This window comes from Anthonomus grandis, chromosome 2, assembly GCF_022605725.1.
Source record: "Anthonomus grandis grandis chromosome 2, icAntGran1.3, whole genome shotgun sequence".
NCBI classification, from domain to species: domain Eukaryota; kingdom Metazoa; phylum Arthropoda; class Insecta; order Coleoptera; family Curculionidae; genus Anthonomus; species Anthonomus grandis.
Window position 1 is genome coordinate 16638234 of NC_065547.1, and position 15872 is coordinate 16654105.

Genomic DNA, 15872 nt, shown 5'->3' on the forward strand with positions numbered 1-15872 from the left:
ATTAACCTATATAGGAAAAATTCACATAAGACACACCAGTAAAACATGTTATAAATATTAGTTGCTATCAAAAATGAAAATTTTTTTGGCTTTATACAAAATTGAAAGAACTCGTCCATTATCTCAAAGAGACTTACGTAACTAGAGAAAAAAAAAATGAAAACTCCAAGTCTCAGTCTCAAAATGTCTATTTAATTATTCAGGTGACATGTTTCGCTAATGAAGCATCATCAGACCTTATAGCTAGGTGACCTGCTAAGTACTTTACTTAGCAGGCTAAGTACTTTACTTAGCAGGTCACCTAGCTATAAGGTCTGATGATGCTTCATTAGCGAAACATGTCACCTGAATAATTAAATAGACATTTTGAGACTGAGACTTGGAGTTTTCATTTTTTTTTTTTTTCTTTATACAAAATTGATAGAGAAAAATTCATTTCAATTATAAATTGGGTTTTTACAATGTCACTTTAAAGAATTTAGGGTTTTTAGTTCTTTTGAGTTTAGTTGGCAGCTGATTACTTAGGCATAACTTAGGAATTTGTAATAGTGGCAGTTAAACGGACAGCAAGTATATTTATATTAAAATTATTTCCAAGTGGCGAGTAGTCAGGCATATGTTTTACTAGCACTAAAGAATATAAATAGAAATAAGACTGACTGATTTAGAGTGGGAAATATTTGTGATCTAGCATGGTGTTGCCAGTATGCCAACAAAAGTGTCTGAGATCTGCAATATCTGCAATGAAACGGTACGTGATGATGGTGAGGGGCTCTTATGTGAAAAGAGCTATGTTTGGAAGCACAGGATATGTGTATCTATTTCACAAAGAGCCTATACACAAATAAGCAAACTAAAAGAGCCTTGGTGCTGTGATGCCTGCAAGGAAGCTGAGAAAAGTAAACAAAAAAAAAACTAAATCAAAAAAATATCCCTATAAATTGGCAGGTATAATGGCCAAGTTGAATGAAATGGATAATATATACATGAACGTTAAATATGAAAAACAGGTAAAGGTGAATTCAAATTTACAAAAGGAATTAACCAAATAAAAAACCAACTTCATAAGAGAGAACAATAAGAACTAGACAAAAACATAATTATTTATTTATTTAAAAAGTGTCATATGAGGATCATGAGAACCTGCAAGTCTTAGTAACGAAAATAGGAGAGAAACTGAAAGTACCTATAGAAAAAAATAATTTTACAGCATACCGGTTGGGAAGGCATCCTACCAAAAATGCACCTATTAAAGTTTGTTTTGATTAAAAATAAAATAAATCGTTTTTAAATCAAAAAAGAGATATCAGTTAAACTCAATGGATCTGGGATATAATAAAAACAACAAAATCTATTTGAACCACGATTTAACGATTTAAGTAATAGTCGATATTTCTAAGAAAAAATGACACATCAAAAGTCATATCTAAAAAGGCCTCCAACAAAAATAAAAGCAGTGTATATGAATATTCAAAGTATTCCAAACAAAATTAATAAGATAAAGTGGTACTTAATCAACAATCCCTGGGATATTCTAGCTCTCTCAGAAACTTGGATGAATGAAAATGAAACATTTCTTTATAATATAAATAACTATACAGATATACATTCTTGCAGAGATGGCACAGGGGAAGGAGCAACAGTGTATATTAAAAAGAAATTATAGGGCCGTGAAGTGGGTAAATCAATATCTCATGAAAGTGTTAACTGGGTTTGTGTAAATGTTAGCAACTCTAATTTAAAGGTTACTGTAGTATATAGGCTAGAGTTCTTAAAAGATTTAGAGAAAATTGTAATAAAATATCCCAAAAAGCATGTTATTGTTGCTGATATTAATATTGACTTGTTGGAAAACTCTGCATTGCTCACTAATTATAAAAACTTATTAATTCAAAATAACTTTAAAATAAATAATGCAATTATATATGAAAATGCAACACGACTGACAAAGCATAGCCATACTATTACATGTTTGTCATAGATCACATTTAGTCAGAAATCAGCTCACATTTAGTCGAAAACCTACATGTTGGTTCTTGTTCTTTTTCTGATCACAATAAATGATTATTTTATATAAGATATAACAGCAAAATATATAAACCAAAGGTAAATCATATGATTAGTACAGTTGATTATAAAAAATTTATTTATAAATTTAAACAAAATATTCGAAATGTAAAAATATCATAGTTTCAGGAACTGACCGAGCTGATCCAGAAATCAAAAAATGAAGCTCAACACTTTAATGTACTTAGGATAAAGGAAAATAATTCATGGATCAATGAGGAGGTTGTAGAAATGATGAAAAAATTTGACTTTATATACAAAAGAAAAATAAAAAATCCTGGTAAAAATTAATAATTTCGCATAATCAAAAATAAAAAAACAAATAAAATGAAAACATTAAAAAATCAGTATTTTCGTAAAGAATGGGAACATGCAGGCACCAGCCGAAAGGCACAATGGCAATTTATTAACACATTTTTTAAAAATAAATCAAACAACACTCAAATTAATTCTTTAAACAATGGCAAAATTGTTGAAGAAAAAAAGGATATTGTCAATTGTCTAAATAAACATTTTTCACAAGTCAGAGAAATATTGTTATTGAACTTATTAGCCAGAGTTAACATATTGATAATGAAATTGTATTCGATGAAGTTGATTGTAGTGATACTAGTGATAGTATGTTGAATGCTACACCAACCAGTTGTGATGACGCTTCTGAAATTATCATGGGTTTAAAGCGATTGCAATTGTTCTCTGGGTGACATAATTCATTTAAAAGATTATATTATAAATTGAAAATTTGAAAATTGAAAATTTATTCAACATAAGAAATACATGCTTAATACAGGATAGATGTAAACAAAATTAATCTATAGTACCAATACAATAAAGTACACCTAGGTGCAAGCACCTGTATGTGGATAACTTAAAATTAATTATATTACTATAAAACATAATTATATTTACTAGGGGCCCCATACCACTAATTTACATAAACCTGAGGGTAGTGCATTTAAAATACAGGTAATACAACTATAAGACACAAATATTAAAAATTTCAGAAGAAGAGGAGAACGTTAATAGTTATTTATAGAAGGTCAAGTAAGGCATCATAATTTTCATAGATAAATCTTTTACAAAGTTCTGAAAATTTTTGCTTATTTGTAATCTCCCGAATTGTCCGTGGTAACTTATTGAAAAGTTTTGGTTTTCAATAAGTTATTTGGACTTATGTAGTTTTTATCTTTAAGTTTATACCAGCATACACAACTGGAGTATAGATATAAGGATCTAATATTAAGTATTTTGGTATCATACAAGAGCGAGGTGGGGTACAATCTGTCTTTTTTATAGATTATTTTGATAATATAATTTTGAACAGTTTTTAAGGATTCAAGAGCATTATTGTAGAGTCCACCCCAGGTCACTATACCATAGCATATCAGAGATTCCACAAATGATTGGTACAACATTATTAAAGTTTTTTTATCCAATATATTTCTAATAAGGAAAAATTTATGAATTAAGCTTTTGAGTTTAGATGTTAAGTTTTAAATGTGTGGTGTCCATTTTAATTTTTTGTCTATTATTATACCTATATGTTAAGTGTTTTCTACTTCTTTTATAATAAAGTTTTGTTGTTCATCAATAACTATTTCCTTAAAATTTGGCCGATTTGCATCTGTTAGAGAAAAGGCGACATAAACAGTTTTTAAGATATTTAGGGACAATTTATACTTGTTTAACCACATCTTTACCTTCCTCATGCCATTTATGAGTTTCGTTCTTACAAGAGTCCAAGTAACATCCTTAAATACAAGAACTGTGTCATCCGCGTAGGATAGTGCCATGTCACCTATATGCAAGGATAAAAGGGAGTTTATATATAAAATAAAGAGTAAGGGTCCCAGCACTGTGCCTTGGGGCACTCCAATTTGCACAGTGCTAGGGTCACTCAGGGAATCTCTAATTTTTACCATTTGCTTTCTTTCTTGTAGATAGTTGCTAAAGAGCCCCAACACTACACCCCTAATTCCATATCTTTCAAGAACATGAAGTAACTTAGAATGGAGTACAGTGTCAAAGGCCTTTGCTAGATCCATAAAAACCGCAACACATTTTTTTCCCTGCTCCAATCCATATTTTATGTTTTCTACTAGACTATACATTGCATCATTTGTACCAGTTTTTTTTTGAAAATCAAATTGATTTTTGTTAAGTACTTTATTTTTATTTAGGTAGTCATATAATCTTTCTTTTAAGCATTTTTAAAAAATTTTTCCAAATGTATTTATTATGCTTATTGGTCTATAGTTAGAAACATCACTCTTACTTCCTTTTTTGGAAATTGGTGTAATAATTGAAGTTTTGAGTTCTTCAGGTATCTTTGCTGATGAGAAAATAAGGTTAAATATATATTTAAGTGGTTCAACAGTATATGGATAACACAGCTTTACCATCTCAGAAGTTATGCCATCTGGACCTGGGGAACTGCTTTTCTTTAATGAATTAATATGAAGTATTAGTTCATTTTTTGTTATAGGCTTTAACGACATGGAGTTTAAGAAAGATGGATAATTTAGATTAAGCTTTGTGGTTATATCAGGAATTTGACATGCCATACTAGTTCCTATTTTAGAGAAATATTCATTACAGAAATTGGCCATCTCTGTGTCATTTTCAAAGTCTTTATTATTTAGATCTTTTATATAAATATCTCGGTTAGATTTAACTTTAGGTTCATTAGATGCGTCACTCAGAATTTCATACATCTTTTTAATATCATGTTTTCTATCTTGCAGTTTGTTTATATAGTAGTTATTTTTAGTAGTAGTTATTAATTTCTGTAAATTAGTTCTATAAGTTTTATATTCAAGTTTCAGTGTGTCATTATTTTTATTTTTTAATAACTTTTTCTTCATTTGGTCTCTTTTTTTAATTGATGTAATAATACCTTCAGTTATCCAAGGTTTAATTTTTGTGTGTTTTTTTTGTTGTATACCTTATTTATTGTACATTTATTTTTTATGGAACTAAAAATGTTTATGAATTTTTAGTATGCCAGGATTGCGTTTTTTATTTCATATACGTCCTGCCAGTTTTGATTTTGTATAAGTTCTATAAACTTTTGCTTTTCAAATATTGTATAATGAGTTTTTAGGTTCTTAGTATTATCACTAAGGTAGTCTAGCTTGGAGAAAAACTCTAGATAAATAGGGTAATGATCTGTTATACAAGTCTCTAAAATGTAAAGATTAAAATTTAATTTGTTTCTTTGTGGACCATTTTGTCGTATGAACAGATGATCAATACATGTATTACTATCTTGTGTTACTCTAGTATATGAGTGATTAAGTGAGCTGTAACCATAGTAAAGGAGCATACGTATATATCTAGTGCTTATTATGTTTGTTTTATTTAAGATGTCAATGTTGAAGTCGCCAATTATAATACTAATGCCTTCTTTTTTTGGTAAATTATTTAGATAAAGATCAAAGTCATTAAGTAATAAATTTTCTGAGGTGTTGGGAGATATGTAGCATGCTATGAGTGAATACTGTATAGAGCTTAAGGAGAATGTGAGTTTAGTTAGCATTATTTTTGAAGTAGGGAGAGTTGTATGTTCTATTTCAAATTGAATACCATCTCTTATGTATATAATTAACCCATCACAAATATTATTTGAACTATTGTTATAATTAGTTATAAACCCTGGGATAGTAAAGTTTTTTATTTCTGGAATATGCCTAGTTTCACCCAGTACAATTATGTCAAGTTTATCAAGACAAAAGGTATCTATAAATGCTAAAAAGCTGTCAAAATTTTTTCTTAAACTTCTGATATTTAAATGTACCATGTTTAAATTTTTTTTGTTTATTAAGGAGGAATTTCGTGCTTTTTGAATTTTAAATTCATTAACGTCATAACGCCTGTCTTTTATTAGATCAAGTTGAATTTCCTTTTTTTCCAATTCTATCAGTATAATTGCCTCATTGTTAGCCATTGTTTAAGTTATTTATAATTGGTTTTAAGTTTAATTTATAAATAAAATAGACATATAATTAGATAAATAATAACACTTGATAGAAAATAAAGGTAATTCATATTTTTACATTCCGTAGTCTATCTTATTCTGAAGCTTTTGTCTATAAAAAATCATAGTTGGGCATTCAGGGTCATATGAGGTATGTTTTGTATCATAAGAAAGTCCAAACCTATTATTTGCCTTGATACAATTTGCACAGCTTTTTGTTTGTTGTTCACAGTCCTTGTAGTCATGTTGTGCACCACAGTATGAGCATATTACTTGGTGTTGACAGTTTTCCTTCTTATGGTTATACTCTTGACATCTAAAACACTTCAACAGTGTGAGGTCCTCATATATCAGTAGCCTTTGCCATCCAACATATATTTTTTCCATCTCAATCGGTCGTTTGAACAGGTTTGGTGAAGTTTGTCCAAAGATGCTTATTTTATTGTCCTTTTTTGTGTGCTTTAGGTAGTTGATTTTTAAGCTATTCTTATCAGAAATTTCATTTTTAAGGCATATTTGGTTTCCTAGTTCCTCTGTATTATCTATATTTCCATTATAACCAATTATTTTTATTCTGGGGTTTAACATTTTTGTTAATTCTACAGTGTATGTTTTACCTAGTTTTTCTTCTGCAGCCCTTTTTATTTTCTCTATTTCCTGTTGTGAGGTACATTTGATGATTATTCCACCATTCTTGATGTTGTGCATAGCTTTTATGCCCACTTGTAATTTAGCCGGGTGGATGTTTTTGTCGAGTTCTGCCCGTGTTGTCTTCGCATCTTGAGTTCCCCTAGGCTTAACTATAACTGCCGGAATGTTTTTTTCGAATGATTTTGGTCTGGTCACGTTGTTTTTTCCCTGGACGACCTCGGAAAAGAGGGTTTGTTTTTTTTTTAATTTCTAGGTTATGTAGTTTTTCCTTAAGAAATTTTTTTTTTCCTGTAGTAAAGAGTTTTTATCCTGTGTTTCTTTAATTAACTCATTTAGTAATGTCACTTCCCTTCTTTTGAAGTTGAGTTCTTTTATTAGACTTGATATACAGACAGCCACTTTTTCTGCTTTTATTTCTTTTCCAAGGCAACACATGACCTCCACATTGTCTATTTTTATCGTCGATTTGAGGCGTATTACCAGTGACGAAGCGTGAACTTTTTTTTCGGGTAGACGTAGACAAACAATAAAAATCGTAAATTAGAAAAAAATGTGTATTCAATATTATTCACTTTAATGAAATAGAAAATGAATGCGCATGAAATATTAACTCAAAGAGAAAAATTATGTAGTGATATAAAAAAGAAAAAAATAATTACTACTAGCATAAAAAATAAATACTACTTACAAAAAACACAACATATGTAGATATAACCATAACTTATAAATCCATATAATATTCATTATTTTAAAATTAATTAAAGACAAATAAAAACACAACTAAAATACAATTGCCAATATCGAACAGTCGTTCATAAAATAACCACTAAAATATCCACTAAAAAAACCTTTTCTATACACCCACAAATAAAAATACTAATTATTAAATTACTATAGCACGCGCCCCTACCAAATGCGGAGATGTATTGCGGCCGACCAGATCAAGCGTGTCCATAAACAATAACTCTCAACAGCATAATAAAATAGCTGGTCGATTTCGATAGACAAAAGCTCGAATATCTTTTTGCGAGTAAATTTTGCATACGTAATAGGCTGAATACTGATGCGGCCGGACCTCCGTCACCTGCTTGATGCCTATTTGGTTCGATTAGATGCTCCAAATTTCGGAAGACAAATATCAATGTGTCTTCCTGGGGCTCGTATACATTAATTGGGTGTCAGCCCTGCATTTTTATTTTAATTGGTGCGTCAGGCGGGGCGCGCAGGCGGGGCGCGCCTTAGATAAAGGGTGATTCAAATTGAGTTTCCACATTACAATTTTTTTTTTTTTTGAAACGCTACTGAATTTGTCAATGGCAACGTGACATTTCTAACGTCAAAATATAAACAAAACAGTCATGGAGCAATATACGACCGAACAACGTGTTAAAATTATCCAAGCCTATTATGAAAACGGCCGATCAAGGAAAAATACATTTCGTGCTTTACGTGAATTTTTTGGCGCACAAAATCGGCCTTGTGAGAAGACAATTTGGAATTTGGTACAAAAATTCGAGCAAACTGGATCCGTCGCTAACATCAAAACTCCTAGGCATGCTCGTAGAGGTCGGTCGGAACACAACATTGCTATTGTTGCCGAAAGTGTGAACGAAAATCCAAGAACATCGATTCGTCATCGATCGCAGCAACTGGACCTTACATATTCCACTACACAGCGGATTTTAACAAAAGATTTGCAGTTACACCCATACAGAGTCCAAATAACGCAGGAATTGAAGCCTAGGGACCATCAACAGCGCCGTGTATTTGCCGAAAGGATAAGGGAACAAGGGGCAAATTTTCCAATGAAAATAATCTTTAGCGATGAGGCACATTTTCACCTTGGGGGCTTCGTAAATACTCACAATTGCCGTATTTGGGGATTAGAAAATCCAAAAAAGATTGTTGAAGTGAAAATGCATCCTCAAAAGGTGACTGTTTGGTGTGCCTTTTGGTCCGGAGGCGTAATTGGTCCATTTTTCTTCGAGGATCATGCGGAGAACGCTGTTACGGTTAATGGCGTTCGCTATCGGAACATCATAACAGAATTTTTCTGGGAACAGTTGGAAGATATGGACATCGAAGATCTCTGGTTTCAACAGGACGGTGCCACCTGTCACACATCAGGAGAAACGATCCAAGTACTGCGCGGCAAGTTTCCAGGTCGCGTTATTTCACGTAACGATGATATCAATTGGCCGCCGCGACCCTGTGATTTAACTCCCTTAGATTATTTTCTATGGGGGTATCTTAAGAGCAAAGTCTACAAGAATAACCCGAACACCATTGCGGAGCTGAAACAAGAGATTAGACGCGAAATTACCAACATAGGTTCTGATTTGTGCCACAGAGTAGTCGAAAATTTCTCCAAACGGTTTACGTCATGCCACATGAGCCGCGGCGGTCATTTACATGATGTCATCTTTCATACATAATTGTAATTAACTACCTTCAAGGGGAAAATAAATATTTTTCTATTTCTTCTTTTTTTTTAATATTTTTAATGTGGAAGCTCAATTTGAATCACCCTATATAATAGATAGATAGGTATTAAAGCCGTTTAGATACTATATAATAATAGTAAGGAGAGCGACTACGTTGTGTTATTTTTTTTTTAATTTTAATTTAACAATTACATGAAATAATTACGTAATAAATTAATGACAAATAACTGGATAAATGTGGGTAGACAGTGTCTACCTTGTCTACTCGTACGCTTCGCCACTGCGTATAACACAGCTTTTATGGAAGTCACTAGCACATATGATGCAAGATATGTCATCTTTAACTAACTTGCGCTTACACACACCACAAATTAACTCATTAGGGCCCCTTTTTTCGGAGCTCTCAGAATCGGAGTTTACGTCGTCCGCCATCTTGCGTTCGAACCATACCATTACAAAATTAATAAATAATGGTGGGTATCCCAATGAATTAAAAAAGAATAAAATTACTCCAATATTTAAATCCGGCGACAAAGATCAGATGAATAACTACAGACCCATTACTGTTGTTAACACCCTATCAAAAATACTAGAAAAAATTACTAAAAAAAGAATCACGTCTTTTATAAACAAAAATACATTGGTGGAGAGGTATCAATATGGTTTCATTGAAAAAAGCAGTACTCTCGCGGCAACATTTGATTTTATTAGCTATATCTGAAAGTCCCTAGATAGAGAAATTGTAGTTGTGGTATTCAATGGCTTATAGAAGGCCTTTCCGAAGTTTTCATATTTTGTTAAAAAAGTTAAAGCTTATGGGATTTGGAAACCTCCTTTTAAATCGAATTTAGAGCTACTTATATGACAGAAGTCAATCTGTTTCCTGGGAGAGTGTAGCTAGTGAATTGTCGTCAAACAGTGCCTCAAGGCTCTGTATTAGGGCCCTTATTGTATATTTTGTACTTTTTGAGTTTGGGGTGTGCCAACTTGCAAGCTCGATATTTTGCTTTTGCGGATGATACGGCTCTTGTATACAGGGTGTCGCAGCGAAAACGAAACAGCTATTTCGGTATGAAAAAAAAAATTTTTTTCAAAAATCTCGGACACGTCGATTTTATTTTTGAGGGGGACAACTTTTCCTTACCAAGGCACCCTCATACCAGCAACCCCCTTCGGGGGGGTGGAATCACCCCTAAAATCCTAAATGGAAAGAGGGGTCGTATGATACCTTATTTTAAAGGTCTTTTAATTCTGAATATAACTGCCAAATTTGAAGTGGCTAAAATTATTTCTCTGGATAAAACAGCTTGTCAAAATTGCGGAAACAGAGAAATTTTCGTACACGGGGTGTACGAAAAATAGACGGAGATATTTTAATGGGGATTCCTTGTAAAAAAGTGTGAGAAAAAGTTTCTATAAACATGGGTCCGGAAATGCACAGTTTCCAAGATACAGGGAGATAATTTTTTTAAATATTATTTTTTTATTAATATTAAAAAAAAATATTTACTCGATTCTTTTGAAATTTGACAACATTACTTGTTGTATTAAGAGGCTAATTTAGCCCTAATAAGATTAAAATTATAGGGTCCAGTGGCGTCCCGGAGGACCTCTTAGCAAATATTATTGGCAACAAAATGTACACCACTGCCTTTTTTCAACTTTAATATTTGTTGTTTGATTAAGCATTTAAAAATACAACTTTTTCGCCTCTTGTATTTTTTCGTATCTCTTCGCTTTTGACAAAAAAAAATAAATACCGTTTTATTGCATTCCACTGGACAAAATTGATTTATTAATTTTTGGTAAAAAAATCACAGATGCCTTGGAAAACAAAAAATAATTTCTTTATCGAGGTTTGACATCAACAAGCGTCAGTTCTCCTAGAAAATAATTATTTACTTAATTTTCTTGGTGAAATTTCTCTAAAAAGTTTTTATCTTGTTTTTGTGGTGGAAAATTACAGTTTTGGGGAAATGACAGACATGCATGTAATGTATGCACTTGCTTACAGTAATTGTTATGCAGCGAGACGCATGTATGCAGATTAGAAGCGTTTCCCCAACGGCAACTTCCAGATAGTAAAACCTTTGAAAGCGTAGACCGTAGATTGCGGGACAGAGGTAAATTTTCTTATTTATTTTTCGTGATGTTTTTGACAATAAAATTACTTAGGAAGTTTTGCCATTCCCACCAATGATAGAGGCCGGCCGCGGTCCGTAAGAACGCCTGAGTTTGAGGAGGCAATTTTACGTGCCGTGGAAAAAAATCGTGGTGTAAGTACCACGGCTATAGCAGCTCGATTAGGGGATAATCATTCCAACAGCACTGTGTGGCAGGTACAACTTTTGTATCCGTATCACGTTCAACGTGTGCAGGCATTACTAGCAAGAGGATTTCTGCCCCGTTTGCAGTTTTGCCTATGGTATTACGAAAAAGCTAATAATTTATTTATTTATTTATTTATTCATCAACGTATATAACATTTCAAGTATTAATAATTAACTCATCATATATTAATAATTAACTTATTAATAATTAACAGTAGTCTTAAGTAAAAACTATAATACTAATAAACAATACTGTACTAAACATAATCCAAAGAGTGGGAGTAGGGCACTATCCCAAGATAGTTGCCCTAGCTGACGACTTAAATTTATTTAAAGATGTACTGAAAAAATCAAGATCTTTTGCAAATCTATTCACTGTAGAAGCTATTCTATTTATAGGACTGTTTAGTAGATAGGATGTTCTGCAAAAGGGAATGTGGAGAAGCGCCTGACCTCGTGTTGTGTAAGAAGATACATGCAAAGAGAAAAGGCACAGACATTCCGGACTTCTAACAATACCATTCAGAACCTTAAACGCAAAGCAAACATCAAAGAACTGCCTTCTACTTGATAAGGAGTTTATGCTCAGGTAGGACATGGTCTCTGAACAGGTAAGATCCAGGCCTGACTTCATAAGAGTATATCTGGCAAACCTGATAAACTTGTGCTGGATATTTTCAAGCCTCTCAATGTGAATCAGAAAATGAGGTGACCAAACAATATTGGAGAATTCGAGAAGAGATCTCACCAGGCAAATATATAGTGTCTTCAATGCTGACACATTAGTAAAGTCTTTGCAAGATCTTTTGATAAAACCAAGCAGTTTATTAGCTCTATTTACAGTATTTTCGAAGTGGTGGGAGAAAGTAAGACTCGGGTCCAGAAAGACACCCAAATCCTTGACTGAGTCAAGCTCCTTCAAGGGGATACCATCAATAACATATTGACAAGGAGGGGAGACCCTTAAACGAGTAAACCTCATAAACCCACATTTCTTAACATTCAATGACATTTCATTCGACTTACACCAGGAAAACACTCTGTTTATATCTCTCTGAAGCACCAACTGATCCTGAGAGGAGGAAATCCGCCGAAAAATTTTCAAATCATCAGCGAAGAGCAAAAACTCAGACTCCAGTAGGGAGCCGAGGTGATTGATAAAGAGACTGAATAACAATGGCCCAAATGGGAGCCCTGAGGGACCCCTGAAGTTGTCAAAAATGGGTTGGACAAAAAACCACCAATTTTAACACGCTGCTCTCTATCCATCAGATAAGACTTGATCCAAAGTAAAAGAGATCCGCTGATGCCGAGATCTGAAATATGAGAGATAAGAATATTATGGTTGACCCTATCGAAGGCCTTACTAAAGTCCGTGTATATCGCATGTGTTTCATTACCGTCGGCAAAAGATTTGAAGATATAGTTGCTAAAAACAAACAAGTTTGTATCCACAGAACGACCTCTGGTGAATCCATGCTGCTGATCTCCAATTATTTCCTGAAATGTGCCAGATAGAACCACCTCTACACAGTGCTCGAACAGCTTAGGAATTGCAGAGAGGATACTAATGGGACGATAGTTAGTTATGTCACTCTTATTCCCAGATTTATAAATAGGACATACATGAGATAGCTTCCAGTTCTCTGGAAAAGTTCCAGAAGTTAGGGACAAATTGAAAATATGAAAAAGTGGAAGGAAAAGGGAATGGCTGCATTCTTTTAAAAGCCTGTTTGGAATTCCATCGGGACCCGCTCCCTTTCTGCTGTCCAGTTTAGCTAATGCTGTTTCAATTGTAGTAGCACTAAGGAACACGTGGTTGATATAGTTACATTTACATGAGGTATCGAGACCGTCAGAGGCATTAGAAGGGTTAGTATTCTTGTTAAATACAGATAAAAAGTGGGTGGCAAAGAGATTTGCAATAGAAATACCAGTATCGGCCCTGAGATCATGAAGGAACATCTCATCTGGAACGGTAGAATCGCTTTGATTGGACTGAAGTCTTACAAATTTCCAAAAGGTCTTGCTATCGTTCTCTATTGCATTTTCGGCTCTTTCAATGTAATGTCTGTAGCATTCACTAGATAATGAACGGCATTCTGAGCGCAGAACACTAAAACTTAAGTAATCAGTATTTGATCCTGACTGTCTGTACCTTCTATGTGCTATTTTTTTCTGAATAACTAGACTTTTTAGTTCTCTAGAAAACCATGGTGGATAATGTTTCTTGGGAGAGTGTTTTTTTATTGGCACAAACAGATCCAAACAATCATAAACAACAGAATAGAAGTTTGCAACAGTGGTATTTAAGTTATGGTTAACAATTATTGACATCCAGTTGTATGTAGAAAAGTAGTTATTTATAGATACAAAATCTGCTTGATTAAAGTTGTAAAAATAAGTTATAGGTAGTTCCAGGTAATTGGACTTACTATTGGGTAGTTGCAGCTCAAGAGCAGGATGGTAAGGATCTGACCCGACTAAACCATTACATTTAGTTGTTAAAGTGGAGTGAAAAGTTGTAAAGCAAAGGTCAAGAATTGTTCCATGATCATTAACCACTGCATTGAGCTGCATTAAACCTAGAAAAGTGAATGTGTCACATAAAAGATTTTCTTTATCAGATGTAACATTATTTGGGGTTAAGCCATAATGATCATCACTAGGTAACCATGAAATATTAGAAAGGTTAAAGTCACCAACAATAAGAACATTATTAAAGCTCTCGCAAGCTTTGGTAACAGAGGCACAATGCGCTGCATACACAGATAGATCCATGGATGGAGGAACATAAATGCAGCCAATGCAATAATCCTCGCCATCACCAAGACGCACAGAGATCCAGATTTCTTCAAGTGAATTGTCAGCAGTTGGCAAACGATGGGATTTTAGGGTGTTGCTCACTGCTAGGAGCACACCCCCGCCTCTACTTTTTGAACTGTTACTAGTGTTGCGGTCCGTTCTATACACACAGTAGTTGGAGCTAAGGAATTCACCGTCGTTGACTGTAGGATCCAGCCAAGTTTCAGTTAGGGCAAGAATGTGGTTGTCTTCTGCTTGAGCCGCACAGAGAAATCCCTTTAGTTTAGTTTTTAAGCCCCTCACGTTCTGATAAAAGAACGATACATCGTCTACTGTGGGCGCTGAGACAGTGTTGGGTCTAACTGAAAATTCGCCCCTCGGCCCTGAGTGCGCCTGGGACGAAATTCCTTGACCGCTATACCGGCTGGCCAGAGGTTCGGGTCAAGTAGTCCCTTCAGTAGGGACTCTTTTACCCCTATCCTAAAGGATACAACATCCTCATTCTTATCCAATATGGCACATTTAACATCTGAGATGTTTAGTTGCTTCTCAAGGTAATTTAGAATCTGCTGCTCAGTAGTGTCCGGATTGCATCTGCCCAAATACAACCACTGACGTCTATCAGCTGCAGATAGTGAAGAAGCTTCAGAAGAAGTCCCAATGATGACTGTTTGTCTGCCAGGGTTAGTTCGATGGATTGATTGTGGTGTCGACCTATTCTGTGATTTTGCTTCAGAATTGGCGCCAGAAATTGAAGAGTTACTAGGCCTTGATCTGATTGGATCTACCCTTTTTGCGTAGGTATGGGCTACTGTTTCTGTTTCTATCGGCAAAGACACAGTATTGTCCGGAGACAAAGATGTTAGAGAAGTTATATTAGTTATATTAGTTGGGGGGCAGGATGACTTTGATGGAATAAGATCCTTGAGCATGTTTAAATCCTCTTCCAGTGTTGTCAACCTGGCCTCTAGCGCTTCATTTTTTGCTTGTAGTAGTTTTAACAATTCAGAATCACTGTTTGAGGCGGAAACGCTCTTTCCTCCGATTCCTTTCTCGACCAATCTCATAAGTCTCTCCTGGAATGCAATATTAGCATCATGAAAACCACAAGAAATTTGGTTGGTGATTGTGTTTTGAAAGGATTTCATTTGAGCTTCCAGAAAAATAGCAGCATTTGTTGGGGAGCTGTTGTCCTGTTGTCCTTGAGTGACCTGAGCCTCTGATGTAGTAAATTTTGAACATGATAAGCAATGCACGACACTACAGAAGTCGCAAACAATCTTATATTTTACCTCTCTATCTGTTAGACTTGCACCACACCTTCCGCAAGCCATGATATAGATCAAAATAGCAATTTAACAGGCTCCCAAAAACTCCAAATCCGAAAACACGTTGACTTGGAAATTATTATTAAAAGTCAACAAATCCAATTCTTCAAACTCGTTGGCTTAAGCAGAGCGGCAAAATAAATACCAAGAATGTTCAGGTATTGATTCTCATAGACGCACAAAAAAAACGTATTGTTATCTGAGAATTTCTATTGTTTCCACTGAAAATCACAATTACTCACGAACCACCAATCACCAGCAGTACCAGAAC

The 15872-nt window shown here is 34.1% G+C and overlaps 1 protein-coding gene across 3 annotated transcripts in view; it reads right to left on the reverse strand.

Moving 5' to 3' along the window:
- Positions 1-15872, reverse strand: part of LOC126747704 (DNA-binding protein Ets97D) — a 65170-nt gene that overhangs the window by 37363 nt on the left and 11935 nt on the right. The gene's annotated exons all lie outside the window — the stretch shown is intronic.